This window comes from Triticum dicoccoides, chromosome 2B, assembly GCF_002162155.2.
Source record: "Triticum dicoccoides isolate Atlit2015 ecotype Zavitan chromosome 2B, WEW_v2.0, whole genome shotgun sequence".
NCBI classification, from domain to species: Eukaryota; Viridiplantae; Streptophyta; class Magnoliopsida; order Poales; family Poaceae; genus Triticum; species Triticum dicoccoides.
Genome location: NC_041383.1, coordinates 105,628,349 through 105,651,039, shown reverse-complemented (window position 1 = coordinate 105,651,039; position 22,691 = coordinate 105,628,349).

Here is a 22,691-nt window from a genome sequence, read left to right as displayed (position 1 = left end):
ATTCAGATTAAATCTCGTAGTAATTTGCTCATATTTCCAACACATAAGCACATCTCCCGCGAGGGCCGGGAGCGGCCAGACCGCGGGGAGGAGGAGCTGGAGCTTGCCCTGCCAGGGCGCCGCCAAGAGCCGTCCTGCCATCCTTGTCGGGAGCCACGAGCGCCTCCTGCCCCAGCCTGCTCACCTCTGCCAATCGCCCCGCGCAGCAGGCTTGTGCAGCGGCACGCACCGCTTGGCGTTCGACACCGCCGCCTCGGGGTCGAGAACCGGCAGAAGGTGCGGCTGCCAGCCAAGGCGCACGGCCATGGAGTCCCATGCGTCCGTGGCGAGGCGGACCAGGTAGTCCCCTCTGAATAACACGCGGAGGTGGATGGCACCGGCGCCGGCGTCGCCGGCAACGGGGACCGCGGATTCCAGATGCACGACGGAAAGGGGGAGAGGACGAGGAAGGGGGCGGCGAGGAAGCGTGGGAAGGACGGCGGCACGTGCGGCTGCGGGGACTTCGCCGCGGGCGGCAGGACAGGCAGCGGTGGGATGGTTGACTTTATTTGGTGCAGTATAGTGGAGGAACCATTTTTGAAGGGGAACGTAGTAATTTCAAAAAAATCCTACGCACACGCAAGATCATGGTGATGCATAGCAATGAGAGGGGAGAGTGTTCTCCATGTACCCTCGTAGACCGAAAGTGGAAACGTTAGAACAACGCGGTTGATGTAGTCGTACGTCTTCACGTCCCGATCGATCAAGAACCGAAAGCACGGCACCTCCGAGTTCTAGCACATGTTTAGCTCGATGACGTCCCTCGAACTCCGATCCAGCCGAGTGTCGAGGGATAGTTCCGTCAGCACGACGGCGTGGTGACAATGATGATGTTCTACCGTTATAGGGCTTCGCCTAAGCACCGCTACAATGTTATTGAGGAGGACTATGGTGGAGGGGGGCACCGCACACGGCTAAGAGATCAATCATCTATTGTTGTTGTGTCTAGAGGTGCCCCCTACCCCCGAATATAAAGGAGCAAGGGGGGAGGGGGCGGCCGGCCAGGGAGGAGGCGCGCCATGGGGAGTCCTACTCCCACCGGGAGTAGGACTCCCTCCTTTCCTTGTTGGACTAGGAGAAGGGGGAAAGAGGAGGGAGAGAGAGGAAGGAAGGGGGCGCCGCCCCCCTCTCCTTGTCCTATTCGGACTAGGGGGGAGGGGCGCGTGGCCCTGCCCTGGCCGCCTCTCCTCTTCTCCACTAAGGCCCACTATGGCCCATTACGCCCCCGGGGGGTTCCGGTAACCTCTCGGTACTCCTGTAAAATCCCGATTTCACCCGGAACACTTCTGATATCCAAATATAGGCTTCCAATATATCAATCTTCATGTCTCGACCATTTCAAGACTCCTCGTCATGTCCGTGATCACATCCGGGACTCTGAACAACCTTAGGTATATCAAAACTCATAAACTCATAATATAACTGTCATTGAAACTTTAAGCGTGCGGACCCTATGGGTTCGAGAACTATGTAGACATGACCGAGACACGTCTCCGGTCAATAACCAATAGCCGAACCTGGATGCTCATATTGGCTCCTACATATTCTACGAAGATGTTTATCGGTCAAACCGCACAACAACATACATTGTTCCCTTTGTCATCGGTATGTTACTTGCCCGAGATTCAATCGTCGGTATCTCAATACCTAGTTCAATCTCGTTACCGGCAAGTCTCTTTACTCGTTATGTAATGCATCATTCCGTAACTAACTCATTAGCTACATTGCTTGCAAGGCTTATAGTGATGTGCATTACCGAGAGGGCCCAGAGATACCTCTCTGACAATCGGAGTGACAAAACCTAATCTCGAAATACGCTAACTCAACATGTACCTTTGGAGACACCTGTAGAGCTCCTTTATAATCTCATAGTTTGGTAGCACACAAAGTGTTCCTCCGGTAAACGGGAGTTGCATAATCTCATAGTTGTAGGAACATGTATAAGTCATGAAGAAAGCAATAGCAACATACTAAATGATCAACTGCTAAGCTAACGGAATGGGTCAAGTCAATCACATCATTCTCCTAATGATGTGATCCCGTTAATCAAATGACAACTCATGTCTATGGTTAGGAAACATAACCATGTTTGATTAATGAGCTAGTCAAGTAGAGGCATACTAGTGACATTATGTTTGTCTATGTATTCACACATGTATCATGTTTCCTGTTAATACAATTCTAGCATGAATAATAAACATTTATCATGATATAAGGAAATAAATAATAACTTTATTATTGCCTCTAGGGCATATTTCCTTCAGTCTCCCACTTGTACTAGAGTCAGTAATCTAGATTACATAGTAATGATTCTAACACCCATGTAGCCTTGGTGCTGATCATGTTTTTCTCGTGGAAGAGGCTTAGTTAACGGGTCCGCAACATTCAGATCTGTATGTACACTAGTAGAAAAACGACCTAATGTGAGACACAATAGTGCGGGTTCAATTTTGGCCCGGTACTAATGGTACCATTAGTGCCGGTTCGAACGGCTATGCATTAATGCCGGTTTGTTTTGAACCTTTAGTACCGGTTCGTGCCACGAACTGGTACTAAAGGGGTGGTGGTAGGCTGGCGTTAGGCTGGGGCCCCGCGATCACCTTTAGTACCGGTTCGTGGCACAAACCGGTACTAAAGGGCTAACCTTTAGTACCGGTTCGTGCCACGAACCGATACTAAAGGGGTTTGACCTATAGTACCGGTTCGTGGCACAAACCGGTACTAAAAGGCAATTTTCAATCTCTACCCCCCGGGTATATCGCCATTTCAGTTTTGAAAAATACAAAAGAAAATGATAAAAAATTAAAAAAATAAAATTCTTCGAGATGTAGTTATATTACTACATCTACTAGTTAGGAAAATTAAAAAACTTAAATTTGGACATGTTTTGCAAAAAGTGTAGGGAAAATGTAAAACGGCTATAACTTTTGCATACGATGTCGGAAAAAATGTATAATATATCAAAAAATTCAGCACGAAAATCCACATCCGATTTTGACAGCCTATGGCCTGTTTGCAATTTTTTAGAATCCTCAAATTCCAAAAGGAGAAAAAGATATGCTCAAATTTAAGTTTTTTTAATTTTGGTTAAATCTGGTCAAACTACTTATTCAAGAAGTATTAATGTTACTACATACTTATTCAAGAATATTAGTGTTACTAAATAATTATTTCAATTTTTTGAACTTTGATCAAATCTGGTCAAACTATGATCAAACTATGGTCAAACTGTGGTCAAACTTATTTAAGAAATATTAGTGTTACTAAATAATTACTGTTTTTTAGAATAATAGTTTCAAACTCAAACGGTGAAATGTGTGACCTAATGCTCAAGCTAAACTGCTGAGGGTTAATAGGATTTACAGCTTACATTTGTCAGGAAAACAACAAGTGCAGACTTGGAAAATAGGGGGAATAGAACTCTGAAGTTAAGCGTGCTCAGGCTAGGGGAGTGAGAGGATGGGTGACCGATCAGGAAGTTAGACGATTTGGAATGAGTGATCCACACTTGAGTAGTTAAGAGGGTGATTAGAGACTAAATCATCAAATAATTCACGAAATTGAAAATCGAAAAAAATCAATTTTTTTCAAAATTTTCAGAAAAAATTCAAAAAAATACCTTTAGTACCGGTTGGTAACACCAACCGATATTAAAGGTCCCCCATACCACGGCGCGAGCTCACGCCACGTGGTGGGCCTTTAGTGGCGGTTCGTGCCGAACCGGTACTAAAGGGGGGGGCCTTTAGTCTCCACTCTTTAGTGCCGGTTGCAGAACTAGTATTAAAGGCCCTTATGAACCGGTATTAAAGCTCCGTTTTCTACTACTGGTATCTTGCAAATCTCTATGTCTCCCACCTGGACTTGGTCCCGGATGGAATTGAAGCGTCTCTTGATGTGCTTGGTCCTCTTGTGAAATCTGGATTCCTTTGCCAAGGCAATTGCACCAGTATTGTCACAGAAGATCTTCATTGGTCCCGATGCACTAGGTATGACACCTAGATCGGATATGAACTCCTTCATCCAGACTCCTTCATTTGTTGCTTCTGAAGCGGCTATGTACTCCGCTTCGCATGTAGATCCCGCCACGACGCTTTGTTTAGAACTGCACCAACTTACAGCTCCACCGTTCAATATAAACACGTATCCGGTTTGCGATTTAGAATCGTCCGGATCAGTGTCAAAGCTTGCATCGACGTAACCATTTACGACTAGCTCTTTGTCACCTCCATAAACGAGAAACATATCCTTAGTCCTTTTTAGGTATTTCAGGATATTCTTGACCGCTGTCCAGTGATCCACTCCTGGATTACTTTGGTACCTCCCTGCTAAACTTATTGCTAAGCATACATCAGTTCTGGTACACAGCATTGCATACATGATAGAGCCTATGTCTGAAGCATAGGGAACATCTTTCATTTTCTCTCTATCTTCTGCTGTGGTCGGGCATTAAGTCTGACTCAGTTTCACACATTGTAATACAGGCAAGAACCCTTTCTTTGCTTGGTCCATTTTGAACTTCTTCAAAACTTTATCAAGGTATGTGCTTTGTGAAAGTCCAATTAAGCGTCTTGATCTATCTCTATAGATCTTGATGCCCAATATGTAAGCAGCTTCACCGAGGTCTTTCATTGAAAAACTTTTATTCAAGTATCCTTTTATGCTATCCAGAAATTCTATATCATTTCCAATTAACAATATGTCATCTACATATAAAATCAGAAATGCTACAGAGCTTCCACTCACTTTATTGTAAATACAGGCTTCTCCAAAAGTCTCTATAAAACCATATGCTTTGATCACACTATCAAAGCGTTTATTCCAACTCCGAGAGGCTTGCACCAGTCCATAAATGGATCGTTGGAGCTTGCACACTTTGTTAGTACCTTTTGGATCGACAAAACCTTCTGGTTGCATCATATGCAACTCTTCTTCCAGAAATCCATTCAGGAATGCAATTTTGACATCCATTTGCCATATTTCATAATCATAAAATGCAGCAATTGCTAACATAATTCGGACAGACTTAAGCATCGCTACGGGTGAGAAAGTCTCATCGTAGTCAACTCCTTGAACTTGTCGAAAACCTTTTGCAACAAGTCGAGCTTTGTAGTCAGTTACATTACCATCAGCGTTAGTCTTCTTCTTGAAGATCCATTTATTCTCGATGGCTTGCCGATGATCGGGCAAGTCAACCAAAGTCCATACTTTGTTCTCATACATGGATCCCATCTCAGATTTCATGGCCTCAAACCATTTTGCGGAATCTGGGCTCATCATCGCTTCCTCATAGTTCGTAGGTTCGCCATGGTCAAGTAACATGACTTCCAGAATAGGATTACCGTACCACTCTAGTGCGGATCTTACTCTGGTTGACCTACGAGGTTCGGTAGTAACTTGATCTGAAGTTTCATGATCAATATCATTAGCTTCCTCACTGATTGGTGTGGTTATCACAGGAACCAGTTTCTTTGATGAACTACTTTCCAATAAGGAAGCAAGTACTGTTACCTCATCAAGTTCTACTTTCCTCCCACTCACTTCTTTCGAGAGAAACTCCTTCTCTAGAAATGATCCGAATTTAGCAACAAAAGTCTTGCCTTCAGATCTGTGATAGAAGGTGTACCCAATAGTCTCTTTTGGGTATCCTATGAAGACACATTTCTCCGATTTGGGTTCGAGCTTATCTGGTTGAAATTTCTTCACATAAGCATCGCAGCCCCAAACTTTAAGAAACGACAACTTTGGTTTCTTGCCAAACCATAGTTCATAAGGCGTCGTCTCGACGGATTTTGATGGTGCCCTATTTAACGTGAATGCGGTCGTCTCTAAAGCATAACCCCAAAATGATAGCGGTAAATCAGTAAGAGACATCATAGATCGTACCATATCTAGTAAAGTACGATTACGACGTTCGGACACACCATTACATTGTGGTGTTCCGGGTGGCGTGAGTTGCGAAACTATTCTGCATTGTTTCAAATGTAAACCAAACTCGTAACTCAAATATTCTCCTCCACGATCAGATTGTAGAAACTTTATTTTCTTGTTACGATGATTTTCTACTTCACTCTGAAATTCTTTGAACTTTTCAAATGTTTCAGACTTGTGTTTCATTAAGTAGATATACCCATATCTGCTCAAATCATTTGTGAAGGTAAGAAAATAACGATACCTACCGCGAGCCTCAATATTCATTGGACCACACACATCAGTATGTATGATTTCCAACAAATCAGTTGCTCACTCCATAGTTCCGGAGAACGGCGTTTTAGTCGTCTTGCCCATGAGGCACGGTTTGCAAGTACCAAGTGATTCATAATCAAGTGATTCCAGAAGTCCATCAGTATGGAGTTTCTTCATGCGCTTTACACCAATATGACCCAAACGGTAGTGCCACAAATAAGTTGCACTATCATTATCAACTCTGCATCTTTTGGCTTCAACATTATGAATATGTGTATCACTACTATTGAGATTTAATAAAAATAGACCACTCTTCAAGGGTGCATGACCATAAAAGATATTACTCATATAAATAGAACAACCATTATTCTCTAATTTAAATGAATAACCATCTCGCATCAAACAAGATCCAGATATAATGTTCATGCTCAACGCTGGCACCAAATAACAATTATTCAAGTCTAAAACTAATCCTGAAGGTAGATGTAGATGTAGCGTGCCGACCGCGATCACATCGACTTTGGAACCATTTCCCACGCGTATCGTCACCTCGTCTTTAGCCAATCTTCGCTTAATTCGTAGTCCCTGTTTCGAGTTGCAAATATTAGCAACAGAACCAGTATCAAATACCCAGGTGCTACTGCGAGCATTAGTAAGGTACACATCAATAACATGTATATCACATATACCTTTGTTCACCTTGCCATCCTTCTTATCCGCCAAATACTTGGGGCAGTTCCGCTTCCAGTTACCAGTTTGCTTGCACTAGAAGCAATCAGTCTCAGGCTTAGGTCCAGATTTGGGATTCTTCTCTTGAGCAGCAACTTGTTTGCTATTCTTCTTGAAGTTCCCCTTCTTCTTCCCTTTATCCATTTTCTTGAAACTAGTGGTCTTATTGACCATCAACACTTGATGCTCCTTCTTGATTTCTACCTCCGCAGCCTTTAGCATTGCGAAGAGCTCGGGAATAGTCTTATCCAACCCTTGCATATTATAGCTCATCATGAAGCTCTTGTAGCTTGGTGGCAGTGATTAAAGAATTCTGTCAATGACACTATCATCAGGAAGATTAACTCCCAGTTGAATCAAGTGATTATTATACCCAGACATTTTGAGATATGTTCACTGACAAAACTATTCTCTTCCATCTTACAGCTATAGAACTTATTGGAGACTTCATATCTCTCAATCCGGGCATTTGCTTGAAATACTAACTTCAACTCCTGGAACATCTCATATGCTCCTTGATGTTCAAAACGTCGTTGAAGTCCCGGTTCTAAGCCGTAAAGCATGGCACACTGAACTATCGAGTAGTCATCAGCTTTGCTCTGTCAGACGTTCTTAACGTCGTTAGTTGCATCTGCAGCAGGCCTGGCACCCAGTGGTGCTTCCAGGATGTAATTCTTCTGTGCAGCAATGGGGATAATCCTCAAGTTACGGACCCAGTCCGTGTAATTGCTACCATCATCTTTCAACTTAGCTTTCTCAAGGAACACATTAAAATTCAACGAAACAACAGCACGAGCCATCTATCTACAACAAACATAGACAAGCAAAATACTATCAGGTACTAAGTTTCATGATAAATTTAAGTTCAATTAATCATATTACCTAAGAACTCCCACTTAGATAGACATCCCTCTAATCATCTAAGTGATCACGTGATCCAAATCAACTAAACCATGTCCGATCATCACGTGAGATGGAGTAGTTTTCAATGGTGAACATCACTATGTTGATCATATCTACTACATGATTCACGCTCGACCTTTTGGTCTCAGTGTTCCGAGGTCATATCTGTATATGCTAGGCTCGTCAAGTTTAACCTGAGTATTCCGCGTGTGCAACTGTTTTGCACCCATTATATTTGAACGTAGAGCCTATCACACCCGATCATCACGTGGTGTCTCAGCACGAAGAACTTTCACAACGGTGCATACTTAGGGAGAACACTTATGCCTTGAAATTTAGTGAGAGATCATCTTATAATGCTACCGTCAATCAAAGAAAAATAAGATGCATAAAGGATAAACATCACATGCAATCAATATAAGTGATATGATATGGCCATCATCATCTTGTGCTTGTGATCTCCATCTCCGAAGCACCGTCATGATCACCATCGTCACCGGCGCGACACCTTGATCTCCATCGTAGCATCGTTGTGCTTTCGCCACCTATTGCTTCTACGACTATCGCTACCACTTAGTGATAAAGTAAAGCAATTACAAGGCGTTTGCATTACATACAATAAAGCGACAACCATATGGCTCCTGCCAGTTGCCGATAACTCGGTTACAAAACATGATCATCTCATACAATAAAATATAGCATCACGTCTTGACTATATCACATCACAACATGCCCTGCAAAAACAAGTTAGACGTCCGCTACTTTGTTGTTGCAAATTTTACGTGGCTGCTACGGGCTGAACAAAAACCGTTCTTACCTACACATCAAAACCACAACGATAGTTCATCAAGTTAGTGATGTTTTAACCTTCTCAAGGACCGGGCGTAGTCACACTCGGTTCAACTAAAGTTGGAGAAACTGACACCCGCCAGCCACCTGTGTGCAAAGCACATCGGTAGAACCAGTCTCGCGTAAGCGTACGCGTAATGTCGGTCCGGGACGCTTCATCCAATAATACCGTCGAACCAAAGTATGACATGCTGGTAAGCAGTATGACTTGTATCGCCCACAACTCACTTGTCTTCTACTCGTGCATATAACATCTAAGCATAAAACCAGGCTCGGATGCCACTGAAGGGGAACATAGTAATTTCAAAAAATTTCCTACGCACACGCCAGATCATGGTGATGCATAGCAACGAGAGGGGAGAGTGTTGTCCACGTACCCTCGTAGACCGAAAGCGGAAGCGTTAGAACAACACGGTTGATGTAGTCGTACGTCTTCACGGCCCGACCGATCAAGCACCGAAAGCACGGCACCTCCGAGTTCTAGCACACGTTCAGCTCGATGACGTCCCTCGAACTCCGATCCAACCAAGTGTCGAGGGAGAGTTCCGTCAGCACGACGGTGTGGTGACGATGATGATGTTCTACCGTCACAGGGCTTCGCCTAAGCATCGCTACAATATTATCGAGGAGGACTATGGTGGAGGGGGGCACCGCACACGGCTAAGAGATCAATGATCTATTATTGTTGTGTCTAGAGGTGCCCCCCTTCCCCCGTATATAAAGGAGCAAGGGGGAGGGGGCGGCCGGCTAGGGAGGAGGCGCGCCATGGGGAGTCCTACGCCCACCGGGAGTAGGACTCCCTCCTTTCCTTGTTGGACTAGGAGAAAGGGGAAAGAGGAGGGAGAGAGAGGAAGGAAGGGGGGCGCCGCCCCCCTCTCCTTGTCCTATTCAGACTAGGGGGGGGGCACGTGGCCCTGCCCTGGCCGCCTCTCCTCTTCTCCACTAAAGCCCACTATGGCCCATTAAGCCCCCGGGGGGTTCCGGTAACCCCTCGGTACTCCGGTAAAATCCCGATTTCACCCGGAACACTTCCGATATCCAAATATAGGCTTCCAATATATCAATCTTCATGTCTCGACCATTTCAAGACTCCTCGTCATGTCCGTGATCACATCCGGGACTCCGAACAACCTTCGGTACATCAAAACTCATAAACTCATAATATAACCGTCATTGAAACTTTAAGCGTGCGGACCCTACGGGTTCGAGAACTATGTAGACATGACCACAACACGTCTCCGGTCAATAACCAATATCGGAACCTGGATGCTCATATTGGCTCCTACATATTCTACGAAGATGTTTATCGGTCAAACCGCATAACAACATACGTTGTTCCCTTTGTCATCGGTATGTTACTTGCCCGAGATTCGATCGTCGGTATCTCAATATCTAGTTCAATCTCATTACCGGCAAGTCTCTTTACTCGTTATGTAATGCATCATTCTGTAACTAACTCATTAGCTACATTGCTTGCAAGGCTTATAGTGATGTGCATTACCGAGAGGGCTCAGAGATACCTCTTCGACAATCGGAGTGATAAAACCTAATCTCCAAATACGCCAACTCAACATGTACCTTTGGAGACACCTGTAGAGCTTCTTTATAATCACCCAGTTACGTTGTGACGTTTGGTAGCACACAAAGTGTTCCTCCGGTAAACGGGAGTTGCATAATCTCATAGTTGTAGGAACATGTATAAGTCATGAAGAAAGCAATAGCAACATACTAAACGATCAACTGCTAAGCTAACGGAATGGGTCAAGTCAATCACATCATTCAATGATCCCGTTAATTAAATCAGAACTCATGTCTATGGTTAGGAAACATAATCATCTTTGATTAATGAGCTAGTCAAGTAGAGGCATACTAGTGACATTATGTTTGTCTATGTATTCACACATGTATCATGTTTCCGGTTAATACAATTCTAGCATGAATAATAAACATTTATCATGATATAAGGAAATAAATAATAACTTTATTATTGCCTCTAGGGCATATTTCCTTCAATTTTTTCTTTATTTCAATGACAGGTGGACCCCACAGGGTCACACATGATGATAACGGTATCAATAATCGTCGTTACATGTGAGATTTTAAGTGGTGCCACATCAGCCTGATTGGCGGGTCCCATCTGTCATAAACGTGCTCATCCGAGGCAAATCCGCTGATCAGTGTTATTTGCAAAAAGATTACGGTAGACATGGTGCTTTCTGCAAAAGAAAAAATGTAACATAACGTTTTCTACAAACCGAACCTTCAAAGTGGTGGTTTTGTGCAATTTACTCTTGCAGTCCTGTTTGAAGGTTTGGAACCAGCAAGTGTACGCGGCATTATCATATAACCGTGGTTATTATCCTTTTGACTTTGTCGAAGCCATTGAGATGATATTAATCTTGAGTCTTTTGAAATTTTAACTTGGATGAATAGACTACACTCTGATTGTATATTGGTTACTTTTTTTGAGAAATTATATATCGGTTACTAAGTGGGAGACAGCGGCGGCGGCTGCTGCACTTCCTCTTGTACCTCCAGCTCTCCTCTCAGTCCCGTTTCTGCGTGTTCGTATATTCAGCTACCTAAATACTCCCGGCCGGAGCATGTGCTATATATTTCGTGAGATTATATATTTCGTGAGATCATAGGAGGTTCTTACCAGGTTACGTTCAACTAATGTTGACGTATAAATATATTGTCTAGTCTCTTTCATCATATCGGTCTTTTGGTTAAATTGACTAAAGCATGCACTTCTACATGGTATCGGAGCCAAGAGGTCTTGAGTTCAAGAACCGACTGACGCAATCAAATTGCTACCCACTTTCGGTCCACGTCTAGGTCTGTGTATTTCTTAGTTTTTTTTATCAGATCGGTTTTTTGGTTGCATTGGCTAGAACATGCACTTCTACACTACTACCGGCCGGGGCGTTTGAGGATACAACTTTTCTGGTTCATTGCATTATTCTTGAAGTTGGTGAGTCATCAGGCCAGCTGTATTGTTTCCTCAAAGTGAGTTCATTTGTGGATTAGCGTCGCTGTGAGGTCATCTCGTATATATGGCTTCTTTGCTGAATGCTTGACTACAGTTTCTAAGTCCAAATTCTCAAGTATCCTGGGTAAAATCCCCCAGCTGTAACATGTAACATGGGGCACTGTATTAGCCCATGTTTTCCTCTTGAGAAGAATTCGACCTTCTCGAAGCCTATTGATCTTTAGCCCTCCCGTGCATCAATCTTTCGGCCGGTGAATTAAATCTTCTTGATAAAACAAGACGTTTGTTACGAAAAAGCCTAATATCTGATCAGCCTGCTGCATCTAGCGGCCTGTTGCTAATATGCCATGCTATTTATTGCTCCATCGTTCGCGACAATGGAATTGTCTTAGCACTGCACCAGTTTTGCTATAGAACCAGTACAAGTTAGAGCAACTACAACGGGGTGACCCATTTCGTCCGCCGCCATTCGTTTGGGTCTGCGCGGATAAAAAAGAAGGCCCAACGCGCCGACCCAAACCCAAAACGCGTCCGTGACGACGCATTTGCGGCCCAAATTTGCGTCCCAAATGCGTCGGCGCGGACACGGAACGGACGCCACGCGCGCCTTCTCGATGTCCGCCGCGGCCCCACCTGACGGTCGCCCAACTACACGCCACCTCGCCGGTCAGCTTAATTTATGACCCCGGACCCACACGTCAGCAACAGGGGTCGTCCTTTTTCAAGCCGACCATGTGGCGGGGCCGTCCTCATCCAGTTCTCGTCCCCATTTAGGCCACACTCGCTCCCCCGTCGCCGACAAACAAACCCTAGCCAACCCTAGCCACCCCAACCGTCCAAATGGGGCTCTTCTCCGGCGCCGGCAGCAACATCAAGTCGAAGGGCAAGGCCCCCGCCGTCCCCTTCCCGCCGGAGTTCACCCCGCCTCCGCCTACACCGGCAGAGGCAGCGGGTGAACGTGCATGTGCACCAGGCGGAGTGGCACTGGCTCCACCGCGTGCCTCTGTCGTACCCCTACGTGACCCTGCCGCACGATTGGCATCTGGATCCGGAGAGGATCCCACTGTCGGCGGCGCTGTGGTCGCCTAGGGCGCACGCGGAGGAGGTGCGTTGCCGGCGGGCGCTCCTGATGCTGGAGCAGCGTCGCGACTAGGCTTACACATTTGACTCGCCCAACTAGGCGCGTTGGTTCGCCTTCGAGCACGAGGAGGTGAGGTGGCATGGTGTGTGCGAGATCGACCACAGCTTACCGCCGCCGCCGCTCATCGTCAAGGAGGAAGACCAGGCGGCCCTTGCGGCCGTCTACTGGGAGAGTGAGGAGGAGGAGTGGCGCAGGGCGGAGGCGGCAGAAGAAGAATAAGATCGGTATGAGGCGGGGCGGAGGCGGCAGAAGAAGAAGAAGCTCGGTGCGGGAACGTAGCAGAAATTCAAAATTTTCTACGCATCACCAAGATCAATCTACGGAGATTCTAGCAACAAAAGAGGGAGAGGATGATCATCTTCATACCCTTGAAGATCGCTAAGCGGAAGCGTTACAAGAACGCGGTTGATGGAGTCGTACTCGCGGCAATTCAAATCGCGGGAGATCCGATCTAGCGCCGAACGGACGGCGCCTCCACGTTCAACACACGTACAACTCAGGGACGTCTCTCCTTCTTGATCCAGCAAGGGGAGAGGAGAAGTTGAGGAAGAACTCCGACAACACGACGGCGTGGTGGTGGTGGAGCTCGTGGTTCTCCAGCAGGGCTTTGCCAAGCACTACGGAGGAGGAGGAGATGTATGAGGAGGGAGGGGCTGCGCCAGGAGAAGGGTGTGGCTGCCCTCCCACCCCCTCACTATATATAGGGGGAAGGGGAGAGGGGGCCGGCCCCTCTAGATGGATCTAAAGGAGGGGGCGGCGGCCAGGGGAAACCCTAGATGGGTTTGGGCGCCCCCACCCCCTAGGAAACTTTCCCCCCAAGCCGGGAGGGGCGGCTGCCCTAGGGGTGGCGCCCCCACCTCTCCAGGTTATGTGAGATGGGGTGGGAGGGGCGCTCAGCCCCTTAGTGGGCTGATATGCCCCCTCCGCTTAGCCCATAAGGCCCCCCCAACGCTTGCCCGGGCCTCCGAAACCCCTTTCGGACACGCTGGTCATCACCTGGTACCCCTGGAACAATTCCGGACTCCAATGCCCTTCGTCCAATATACCGATCTTCACCTCTGGACCATTTCAGAGCTCTTCATCATGTCCGGGATCACATCCGGGACTTCGAACAACCTTCGGTAAGCACATACTATTTCCCATAACAACTCTAGCTTCACCGAACCTTAAGTGTGTAGACCCTACGGGTTCGGGAACCATGCAAATATGACCGAGACACCTCTCCGGCTAATAACCAATAGCGGGATCTGGATACCCATATTGGCTCCCACATGTTCCACGATGATCTCATCGGATGAACCACGATGTCGGGGATTCAATCAATCCCATATACAATTCCCTTTGTCCATCGGTATGTTACTTGCCCGAGATTCGATCGTCGGTATCCCAATACCTCGTTCAATCTCGTTACCGGCAAGTCACTTTACTCATTCCGTAATGCATGATCTTGTGACTAACTTCTTAGTCACATTGAGCTCATTGTGATGATGCATTACCGAGTGGGCCCAGAGATACCTCTCCGTCATATGGAGTGACAAATCCCAGTCTCGATTCGTGCCAACCCAACAGACACTTTCGGAGATACCTGTAGTGCACCTTTATAGCCACCCAGTTACGTTGTGACGTTTGGTACACCCAAAGCATTCCTACGGTATCCGGGAGTTGCACAATCTCATGGTCTAAGGAAATGATACTTGACATTAGAAAAACTCTTAGCAAACGAACTACACGATCTTGTGCTATGCTTAGAATTGGGTCTTGTCCATCACATCATTCTCCAAATGATGTGATCCCGTTATCAATGACATCCAATGTCCATGGTCAGGAAACCATAACCATCTATTGATCAACGAGCTAGTCAACTAGAGGCTCACTAGGGACATGTTGTGGTCTATGTATTCACACATGTATTACGGTTTCCAGTTAATACAATTATAGCATGAACAATAGACAATTATCATGAACAAGGAAATAAAATAATAACCATTTTATTATTGCCTCTAGGGCACATTTCCAACAGTCTCCCACTTGCACTAGAGTCAATAATCTAGTTCACATCACTATGTGATTGTAATGAATCCAACACCCATGGGGTTTGATCATATCTCACTTGTGAGAGAGGTTATTAGTCAACGGGTCTGAACCTTTCAGATCCGTGTGTGCTTTACAAATCTCTATGTCATCTTGTAGATGCAGCTTCCACGCGCTACTTGGAGCTATTCAAAATAACTGTTCTACTATACGAATCCGGTTTACTACTCAGAATAATCCGGATTAGTGTCAAAGTTTGCATCGACGTAACCCTTTACGATGAACTCTTTTACCACCTCCATGATCGAGAAAATTCCTTAGTCCACTAGTTACTAAGGATAACTTTAACCATTGTCCTGTGATCTATTCCTGGATCACTCTTGTACCCCTTGACTGACTCATGGCAAGGCACACTTTAGGTGCGGTACACATCATAGCATACTGTAGAGCCTACATCTAAAGCATAGGGGACGACCTTCGTCCTTTCTCTCTCTTCTGCCGTGGTCAGGTCTTGAGTCTTACTCAATACTCACACCTTATAACACAGCCAAGAACTTCTTCTTTGCCGATCTATTTTGAACTCCTTCGAAATCTTGTCACCGTATGTGTTCATTTGAAAGTACTATTAAGCGTTTTTTGATCTATCCTTATAAATCTTGATGCTCAATGTTCAAGTAGCTTAATCCAGGTTTTCCATTGAAAAACACTTTTCAGATAACCCTATATGCTTTCCAGAAATTCTACATCATTTTCGATCAACAATATGTCAACAACATATACTCATCAGAAATTCTATAGTGCTCCCACTCACTTCTTTGGAAATACAAGTTTCTCATAAACTTTGTATAACCCAAAATCTTTGGTCATCTTATCAAAGCGTATATTCCAACTCCGAGATGCTTACTCCTGTCCTTAGAAGGATTGCTGGAGCTTTGCATACTTGTTAGCATCTTATTGGATTGAAAAAACCTTCTGGTTGTATTATATACTACCTTTCCTCAAGAAAATTGTCGAGAAAACAATGTTTTGACATCCTATGTGCAAGATTTCATAAATAATGCAGTACTTGCTAATATAATTCCAACAAACTCTTAGCATTGCTACGAGTGAGAAAGTCTCATCGTAGTCAACTCCTTAAACTTGTCGGAAAACATCTTAATGACAAGTCAAGCTTTCTTAATGGTGATACTTACTATCATTGTCCGTCTTCCTTTTAAAAATCCATCTGTACCCAACAGCCTTACGACCATCAAGTAGTTCTTCCAAAGTCTATACTTTGTTTTCATACATGGATCCTCTCTCGGATTTTATGGCCTCGAGCCATTCTTCGGAATCCTGGCCCACCATCGCTTCTCCATAGCTCGTAGGTTCATTGTTGTCTAGCAACATGACCTCCAAGACAGGATTACGTACCACTCTGAAGTAGTACGTATCCTTATCGACCTACGAGTTTTGGTAGTGACTTGATCCGAAGTTTCATGATCAATATCATCAGCTTCCACTTCAATTGGTGTAGGCGCCATAGGAACAACTTCCTGTGCCCCGCTACACACTAGTTGAAGTGACGGTTCAATAACCTCATCAAGTCTCCACCATCCTTCCATTCAATTCTTTCAAGAGAAACTTTTCCTCGAGAAAGGACCCGATTCTAGAAACAATCCCTTTTGCTTCCGGAACTGAGACATGAGGTATACCCAACTGTTTTGGGTGTCCTATGAAGATGCATTTATCCGCTTTGGGTTCGAGCTTGTGGCCTGAAACTTTTTCAGATAAGCGTCGCAGCCCCAAACTTTTAGGAAATGACAACTTAGGTTTCTCTAAAACATAGTCCATACGGTGTCATCTCAACGGAATTACGTGGTGCCCTATTTAAAGTGAATGCGGTTGTCTCTAATGCCTAACCCATAAATGATAGTGGTAATTCAATAAGAGACATCATGGTATGCATCATATTCAATAGGGTACAGCTATGATGTTCGGACACACCATCACACTATGGTGTTCCAGGCGGTATTAGACATGAAACAATTTTCACAATGTCTTAATTGTGTACCAAACTCGTAACTCAGATATTTATCTCTATGATCATATCATAGACATTTTATCCTCTTGTCAAGATGATCTTCAACTTCACTCTGAAATTACTTGAACCTTTCAATATTTCAGACTTGTGTTTCATCAAGTAAATATACTTAGAATCTTCTCAAATCATCTGTGAAGTAAGAGCATAACGATATTCACTGCGTGCCTCAGCACTCATTGGATTGCACACATCAAATGTATTACTTCCAACAAGTTGCTCTTTTGTTCCATCTCACTGAAAACGAGGCCTTTCAGTCATCTTGCCCATGTGGTACGATTTGCATGTCTCAAGTGATTCAAAATCAAGTGAGTCCAAACGATCCATCTGCATGGAGTTTCTTCATGCATATATACCAATAGACATGGTTCGCATGTCTCAATCTTTTCAAAAACGAGTGAGTCCAAAGATCCATCAACATGGAGCTTCTTCATGCGCTTTATACCAATATGACTCAAATGGCAGTGCCACAAGTATGTGGTACTATCATTACTATCTTATATCTTTTGGCATGAACATGTGTATCACTACGATCGAGATTCAATAAACCATTCATTTTAGGTGCAAGACCATTGAAGATATTATTCAAATAAACAGAGTAACCATTATTCTCCTTAAATGAAGAATTGTATTGCGATAAGCATAATCCAATCATGTCTATGCTCAACGCAAACACCAAATAACCATTATTTAGGTTTAACACCAATCTCGATGGTAGCGGGAGCATGCGATGCTTGATCACATCAATCTTGGAAACACTTCCAACATATATCATCATCTCACCTTTAGCTAGTCTCCGTTTATTCCGCAACTTTTATTTCGAGTTACTAACACTTAGCAACCGAACCGGTATCTAATACCCTGGTGCTACTAGGAGTACTAGTAAAGTACACATTAATATAATGTATATCCAATATACTTCTGTCGACCTTGCCAGCCTTCTCATCTACCAAGTATCTAGGCTAGTTCTGCTTCAGTGACCGTTCCCCTCATTACAGAAGCACTTAGTCTCGGGTTTGGGTTCAACCTTGGGTTTCTTCACTAGAGCAGCAATTGATTTGCTGTTTCATGAAGTATCCCTTCTTGCCCTTGCCCTTCTAGAAACTAATGGTTTTACTAACCATCAACAATTGATGCTCCGACTTGGCTTCTACTTTCGCGGTGTCAAACATCGTGAATAGCTCAAGGATCATCATATCTATCCCTGATATGTTATAGTCCATCACAAAGCTCTAGTAGCTTGGTGGCAGTGACTTTGGAGAACCATCACTATCTTATCGGGAAGATAACTCCCACTCGATTCAAGCGATTGTAGTACTCAGACAATCTGAGCACATGCTCAACGATTGAGCTTTTCTTCCTTAGTTTGCAGGCTTAAGAAACTTGTCGGAGGTCTCACACCTCTTGACGTGGGCATGAGCCTGAAATCCCAATTTCAGCTCTCGGAACATCTCATATGTTCCGCGATGTTTTAAAATGTCTTTGGTGCCTCAATTCTAAACCGTTTAACATTACGCATTGAACTATCACGTAGTCATCAAAACGTGTATGTCAGATGTTCGCAACATCCACAGACAACGCTCGAGGTTCAGCACACCGAGCGGTGCATTAAGGACATAAGCCTTCTGCGCAGCAATGAGGATAATCCTCAGTTTATGGACCCAGACTGCATAATTGCTACTATCAACTTTCAACTAAAATTTCTCTAGGAACATATCTTAAACAGTAGAACTAAAGCGTAAGCTACGACATATTTGCAAAGAACTTTTGACTATATTCATGATAATTAAGTTTATCTGATTATTTAATGAACTCCCACTTAGATAGACATCCCTCTAGTCATCTAAATGATACATGATCCGAGTCAACTAGGCCGTGTTCGATCATCACGTGAGACGGACTAGTCATCATCGGTGAACATCTTCATGTTGATCGTATCTACTATACGACTCATGTTCGACCTTTTGGTCTCTTGTGTTCCGATGCCATGTCTGTACATGCTAGGCTCGTCAAGTCAACCTAAGTGTTTTGCATGTGTAAATTTGGCTTACACCCGTTGTATGCGAACGTTAGAATCTATCACACCCGATTATCACGTGGTGCTTCGAAACAATGAACTTTCACAATGGTGCACAGTTAGGGGGAACACTTTCTTGAAATTTTAAGAGGGATCATCTTATTTATGCTACCGTCGTTCTAAGCAAATAAGATGTAAACATGACAAACATCACATGCAAATCATAAAGTGACATGATATGGCCAATATCATCTTGCGCCTTTGATCTCCATCTTGAGGCATGGCATGATCACCTTCGTCATCGGCATGACACCATGATCTCCATCATCGTGTCTTCATGAAGTTGTCTCACCAACTATTACTTCTACTACTATGGCTAACGGTTTAGCAATAAAGTAAAGTAATTACATGGTGTTATTTGATGACACGCAGGTCATACAATAAATTAAGACAACTCCTATGGCTCCTGCCGGTTGTCATACTCATCGACATGCAAGTCGTGATTTCTATTAAAAGAACATGATCAATCTCATACATCACATATCATTCATCACATTCTTTTTGGCCATATCACATCATATAGCATACCCTCCAAAAACAAGTTAGACGTCCTCTAATTGTTGTTGCATGTTTTACGTGGCTGCTATGGGTTTCTAGCAAGAACGTTTCTTACATACGCAAAGCCACAACGGTGATATGCCAATTGCTATTTACCCTTCATAAGGACCCTTTTCATCGAATCTGACCCGACTAAAGTGGGAGAGACTGGCACCCGCTAGCCACCTTTTATGCAACAAGTGCATGTCAGTCGGTGGAACCTGCCTCACGTAAGCGTACGTGTAAGGTCGGTCCGGGCCGCTTCATCCCATAATACCGCCGAAACAAGATAGGACTAGTAACGGTAAGCAAATTGAACAAACCAACACCCACAACTACTTGTGTTTTACTCGTGCATAGAATCTACGCAATAGACCTAGCTCATGATGCCACTGTTGGGGAACGTAGCAGAAATTCAAAATTTTGTACGCATCACCAAGATCAATCTACGGAGATTCTAGCAACAAGAGAGGGAGAGGATGAGCATCTTCATACCCTTGAAGATTGCTAAGCGGAAGCGTTACAAGAACGCGGTTGATGGAGTCATACTCGCGGCGATTCAAATCGCGGGAGATCCGATCTAGCGCCAACCGGACGGCGCCTCCGCGTTCAACACACGTACAGCCCGGGGACGTCTCCTCCTTGATCCAGCAAGGGGAGAGGAGAAGTTGAGGGAGAACTCCGACAGCACGACGACGTGGTGGTGGTGGAGCTCGTGGTTCTCCAGCAGGGCTTCGCCAAGCACTACGGAGGAGGAGGAGATGTATGAGGAGGGAGGGGCTGCGCCAGGAGAAGGGTGTGGCTGCCCTCCCACCCCCTCACTATATATAGGGGGAAGGGGAGAGGGGGCCGGCCCCTCTAGATGGATCTAGAGGAGGGGGCGGCGGCCAGGGGAAACCCTAGATGGGTTTGGGCACCCCCGCCCCCTAGGAAACTTGCCCCCCAAGCCGGGAGGGGTGGCTGCCCTAGGGGTGGCGCCCCCACCTCTCCAGGTTATGTGAGATGGGGTGGGAGGGGCGCTCAGCCCCTTAGTGGGCTGATGTGCCCCCTCCCCTTGGCCCATAAGGCCCCCCAACGCTTGTCGGGGCCTTCGAAACCCCTTTCGGACACGCTGGTCATCACCTGGTACCCCCGGAACAATTTCGGACTCCAATACCCTTCGTCCAATATACCGATCTTTACCTCCGGACCATTCCGGAGCGCCTCGTCATGTCTGAGATCACATCCGGGACTCCGAACAACCTTCGATAACCACATACTATTTCCTATAACAACTCTAGCGTCACCAAACCTTAAGTGTGTAGACCCTACGGGTTCGGGAACCATGCAGACATGACCGAGACACCTCTCCGGCCAATAACCAATAGCGGGATCTGGATACCCATATTGGCTCCCAGATGTTCCACGATGATCTCATCGGATGAACCACGATGTTGGGGATTCAATCAATCCCATATACAATTCCCTTTGTCCATCGGTATGCTACTTGCCCGAGAATTGATCGTCGGTATCCCAATAGCTCGTTCAATCTCGTTACCGGTAAGTCACTTTACTCGTTCCGTAATGCATGATCCCGTGACTAACTTCTTAGTCACATTGAGCTCATTGTGATGATGCATTACCGAGTGGGCCCAGAGATACCTCTCCGTCGTACGGAGTGATAAATCCCAGTCTCGATTCGTGCCAACCCAACAGACACTTTCGGAGACCTGTAGTGCACCTTTATAGCCACCCAGTTACGTTGTGACGTTTGGTACACCCAAAGCATTCCTACGATATCCGGGAGTTGCACAATCTCATGGTCTAAGGAAATGATACTTGACATTAGAAAAACTCTTAGCAAACGAACTACACGATCTTGTGCTATGCTTAGGATTGGGTCTTGTCCATCACATCATTCTCCGAATGATGTGATACCGTTATCAATGACATCCAATGTCCATGGTCAGGAAACCATAACCATCTATTGATCAACGAGCTAGTCAACTAGAGGCTCACTAGGGACATGTTGTGGTCTATGTATTCACACATGTATTACGATTTTCTGTTAATACAAATATAGCATGAACAATAGACAATTATCATGAACAAGAAAATAAAATAATAACCATTTTATTATTGCCTCTAGGGCACATTTCCAATAGCCATGACCCTCTCCGCGGCCGGTGAATGCGTGGTGTCGCCGGTGGCCCCGCCGTCCCCTTCCCGCTGCCTCGCCGAAGCCGAGCCGGAGCCCATCGAGCGCTACTCCTGGATGGGAGTAGTGCACGAGTGGGTGAGGGTGCCGCCGATCTGGATGCGGGCCATGCTGGAGCAAGAGGCGGCGTACCTCGAACACTGGCGGTAGATCCGGGTGGCCGAGGAGTGCCGCGACGGTGAGTACCTCGAGATGCTCGAGCGCGACGCCGAGGCCGAGGAGGAGGCTCGCCAGGCCGCGACGGCCTAAGCGACGGCACTGCCAGCGCCGGCACAGCCCGCGCCCGACATGTCCGCGCTCTGGAACACGGCGTTCGGCTGGGCCGGTCCGGCGCCGACGCTCATCGACCTCACGGACCCCGAGGACGACGACGACACATAGAGCAGCGCGCCGGCGCCTAATTTTTTTGTTTGTTTTTATTTTTATTAAACGCTAATGTGGACGCGTGGACTCCCGCCGGCCTTCGTGGCCGCCTTTAATGTTTAATTAATTTAGTTTTTATGTTAAATATGCATGCATTCAACTTTTTTTTACGCCGTCGAAATGGGTCGTGCCAGCGTTGGACGCACGCGCCGACCCAAATGCGGAAGCGACGCTCGTGTCCGCCTGACCGACCCAAACAGACAAAAAAAGGGCAAAATCGCAGTTCGTTTGGGTCGGCCCGTTGGAATTGCTCTTAGAGTTGTGCCTGGCATTTTAGAGAGTTATGGTTCTGATCTTTGTTATCAAACTGATTGGTTTATTCATCCACTGGTTTACAATGTACGCAAAGACAAGAAGTTATTCTGTAAGTCGCCAAGCATGACGTGGAGAGAGAAAGTAGGCTGATCAGAAATATGAAAAGCGCCCTCGTCTTTAATTGAGTCGAGCAGCAAACAATCCATTGCAATTTACCCAAATTGAATGAAGGAGGGAGTACATAGAGAGGTAGAC